Below are 5,002 nucleotides of genomic sequence, written 5' to 3' on the forward strand. Positions count from 1 at the left end.
TGCTGTAAAAATTTCAACGCATCATCTCCCATGGCAGTAAGGATCCAACGCATCGTCTCAACCGCATGGGAAAAATCAACTCATCACCTCCTCTGCGCAATTAGGAATTAATGTATTGCTTTGCTTTCCGGTGCCTTACCTCCCCTGTGGCTCGCATCGTCTTTGTTTTTGACACAGCCCAGGTACTTTCTGTACTTTGTGTTAAAGAGGTACATCCATTGATTGCAATGGATTAAGACCTACTTAAACCTCTAAAAAGTGATATCTTGACCTGTGTATATTGGACCTTTTGTCGTTTTGGTCTTATTTTATTCAGATAGCTATTATCTATTTTTCTAAACTGGGTTGGAGTACTTTTTGTGGTGTTTTCACTGTGTTACTGCATAAGGTATTGCACAGATACTTACATTGCCTTCTAAGTTAAGCCTGCCTGCTCTGTGCCAATCTACCGGATAGTGAGCACAGGATAATTTAGGTTGTGTTGTGACTTACTCTGACTAGGACTGTGGTCCCTACTTGGACAGAGTGCATACCGCTGCCAACTAGAGACCCAATTTCTAACAGCCCTACCCAAGCAGCAACCACAATTATTGTCAGGCTGAAAAACAAGTGCTAAATCCTCTGGTAGCTTTGTACAAAGTAGTCAGGCTTCATTTAGAGGCAACATGTAAACTATTTATGCAGCACTTCAAACAGTAATAGAGTGAAAACACAACACAAGAAAAATCTCACACCCATTTAGAACAATAGAGTAACATTTAGCAAATGAGTTGAGATTGAAACAACAAAAATCCAATTAGTTGAACAGTAGATATGCAATTTTAAAGATTTAAGTGAAAGCAGCGCTTATAAGCATGATGCGCCAACTGGTGGCGCCGTAGAGAGACAAAGCCACAAGTTCAGACTGCCCATGATGGAGCGCTGGTTGAATACAAAGACTAAGGCCCTCATGGCAACATTGGCGGTAAATACTGCCTTCTGCCAAGCTGACGGCCGCCAACATACCGTGATCGCAGTGGTATACCGCTACGGGTATTATGACCCACACAGAGAAATCTGCCACTATACAGACACCCTCACAAGTCCGGCAGACCAAAGGTCAGTGTTAAACTGGCAGTACCAAAACACACAAGGTTACGGCAACAGAAATATGCCCACAGTATCAGGACCCACGAATCACCGCAGCAGTCTTTCAACCATGGTAAACCATTGGCAGTACACACTGCTGCCCTCAAAATACACACACTAACAAAACTACACCACATTGGACAATTCAAACTACACACACCTGACACACATACACATACCACACACTCGGACCACTATAAAACACACACTCACATTACCCACAACCCTTTCAATGAAAAAAAAGATTGCTAATTAAGAGAGCGACAAGCTAGGAGCATCCGGTCAATCTGAGCCACAGAACACCATCACCCATACACCATCCACGCACCTCACAACACACACCACAACACATCACCCCACACACCCTCACACATACCACTCACACCACATCCATGGCACCCCAAAGACACCCCAGGTTTTCAGAGGAGGAGCTAAGGGTCATGCTGGAGGAAATCATCCGGGTAGAGCCACAGCTATTCGGATCATAGGTGCAGCAGACGTCCATTGCTAGGAAGATGGAGCTATGGCGGAGAGTCGTGGACAGGGTCAACGCCATGGGACAGCACCCCAGAACAAGGGATGACATCAGGAAGAGGTTGAATGACCTACAGGGGAAGGTGCGTTCTGTGGTTGCAAGACATCAGGTAGCCGTACAGAGGACTGGCGGTGGACCCTCCTCCTCCCCCACAACTAACAACATGGGAGGAGCAAGTCTTGGCAATAATGCATCCTGAGGGCCTTGCAGGAGTAGCAGGAGGACTGGACTCTGGTAAGTCAAATCTTTACTATTATCTCCCACACCCTAACTACATGCCATCACAAACTCCTACCCCTACCCTCACCCCCATCACTCCACCACCTCACATATACCCCACTATAACAACCCACCCATCCCAAAACCAAGCCCTGCATGCGACACCAATGCATGGACACCCATCACAGACCTGCATGGACACCCATCACTAAAGCATGCACATTAGAGAGAATCACCTAGCCCACAAAATCACCACTCACACAAGGCAAAGCTGACAGGGCAATCACAACCATACATGGAAACACATCCATGCACAAGATGGCACACGCAGATACAATAACACTGCATTTATATCCCCACAGGACCCCCACTCAACGTCACCAGAGAGGAGGTTCCACCAACATCCAGTTCCCCCCCCCCAGAAGAGGCCCACAGTGATGACAGCAGCTCTGCACGCCTGGATCACGATGACCAACCTGGCCCATCAGGGACCTCTGGACAGTTGGTTACCCTGCCACAGTCCCATACCGCCACAGAGCCTCCTCCCTCAGGAAACACCAGCACAGCACCTACCCATACCACTATCCCCAGGATCCGTCAATCAGCAGTGTGTCCACCAATACAGGGACCCCGGGCAACCCCACAAACACAGGACGATCAGGGATCTGGGGTTAGTGGCAGTGGGCACACGGTTCAGGGGACAGAGATACAGGACAACAGGGAAGCTGGGAGGACTTCTGTGCGACAGGGGGAGGACAGGCCCAGGGAATCCGATCTCCACGAGGCACTTTCAAGGATCCTGGGAGCATACCACCATTCCCAGGAGACCTTGGGCCAGATACTGGCCAAGTTGCAGGAGAGACAGCGGCTGCAGGAGGGACAGTGCCTGGGGATCAGGGAGGATCTCAAACACATCCACACCATCCTGGTCACCATTGCAGGGGTGCTGGCTGACATGGCCAACACCATGAGGGAGGCAGTGGCACACCAACGGGCCCCTGATACTAGCCACACCGAAGATCAGCCCTCCACCTCCGCTGGCGCGGTGGACAGGAGGCCCCGCCACAGGACCTTCAGGCCACCAACACCCCACCCCCTGCAGAAGGAGAACCACCCTGCAAATGGTCCCTGAAATCCAGGTAGAAGAAGACAGAGAACATTGCCACGACCCCCACCAGGAAATAAGACTCTCCTGAATGTCACCCTTGTGTCCCACTATGGCACCCTGTCCACCTTGAACTGACATTGCTCCCCTTCCTATACCCCCTTGGGCAATGCACCTGTGATACAAAGAGACTAGTCTCTATCTGGACATTCCTCCACCATCACCCCAACCCATTGCACATCCCCCTCCACCTCTTAGCACTTAAATAAAAACCCATGGACCAAATAAAAGTATGGAGTCTGTCAATTGATTGCAATATGTATTAGTTTAACAAACTGTAAATATTTCAGTCAATATGTACAGTTATATAACATTGGTATGACCTGTAGTGGGCAGCAGTAAACAAACCAGGAGCCAGAGTGGGCCACAGAGATCTGAAAATAGAGATGCCAAAGGGTACAGTAAGTGGCCACAGACATAGGGAAATCAGGATGCCATGTCCAATGTCTAACACAAAACTGCAATGGAAAGTGAAGTTACAGTGTCTTACCTGTGTGTCACTGGAAGTACTGTTGAATGAGAGAACATCTGTTGTCCACATCTTCATCCTCTGCCTCCTCTTCATCACTGTCCACAGGCTCCACCGCAGCCACACAACCATCTCCAGGCTCACCCTCCTGCAGAAAAGGCACCTGGCATCTCAAGGCCAGGTTGTGCAACATGTAACATGCAACGATGATCTGGCAGACCTTTTTGGGTGAGTAGAACAGGGATCCACCTGTCAGATGGAGGCACCGGAAACGGGCCTTCAGGAGGCCAAAGGTTCTATCAATTATCCTCCTTGTTCGCCCATGTGCCTATGGTAACGTTCCTCTGCCCTTCTCTTGGCATTCCTCACTGGGGTCAGTAGCCATGAGAGGTTGGGGTAACCAGAGTCAACTGCAAATATTGAGGGATACCTGTTAGCCACACACTCACCCTTAGGGACAACCCCAAACCCATACACCAACATACACTGTGTGCCTATTAGCCACAGCCGGTGCCTCTGGAGTTGAGACATCACATATGGAATGCTGCTATTCCTCAAGATAAAGGCATCATGCACAGAGCCAGGATACTTTGTATTGACATGGGAGATGTACTGGTCTGCCCAACACACCATCTGCACATTCAAGGAGTGAAAGCTTTTTTTATTCGTGAACACTTGTTCATTTCTCCGGGGTGGAACAAATGCTACATGTGTACCATCAATGGCACCAATGATGTTGGGGATATGTCCCAGGGCTTAAAAGTCAGCCTTCACTGTGGCTAAATCCTCCACCTGGGGGAATACGATGTAACTGCGCATGTGTTTCAGCAGGGAAGATAACACTCTTGTCAACACGTTGGAGAACATTGGCTTGACATCCCATATGCCATGGCCACTGTTGTTTGGAAGGAACTGCTTGCCAGAAAAAGCAACGCTGACAGGACCTGCACTAGAGGGGGGATACCTGTAGGCTGGCGGATAGCTAAAATCAGGTCTGGCTCCAATTGGGCACACAGTTCTTGGATTGTGGCCTGATCAAGTCTGTAGGTAAGTATAATGTGCCTGTCCTCCATAGTCTCCAGGTCCACAAGGGGTCTGTGCACAGGGGGATGTTTCCATCTCCTATTCATCCTCAGAGGTTGAACACTAGGGTGGAAAACGGTGAGCAGAGGGTCATATTCCCACATATGTGACTAGAAAAATGCTTTTCTTCCTTTACAGAAACAGTATGTGAAGTCGAAAGTCAGTGGATGTGCCAATGTCTGCTGTGAAGCAGTTAGGCGCCATGGCCTGTGCCCCCCTGAAATGGCGGCTGCCTGCCCTGTAAGGAGAGACAAGTGGAAATGAGGTAATTCCGTTGGCGTTGTGCACCGTTGTGGTCAGCAGACTACGACCGCCGCACAACTTGGCATTGGTTATCATCGGGGCCTATGGGTTTCCAGGAGCCGATGGCGATGTACGCCGGCGGTGATGGTACGCACTGCCG

The sequence above is a fragment of the Pleurodeles waltl genome, chromosome 2_1 (assembly GCF_031143425.1).
Source record: "Pleurodeles waltl isolate 20211129_DDA chromosome 2_1, aPleWal1.hap1.20221129, whole genome shotgun sequence".
Classification (NCBI taxonomy): domain Eukaryota; kingdom Metazoa; phylum Chordata; class Amphibia; order Caudata; family Salamandridae; genus Pleurodeles; species Pleurodeles waltl.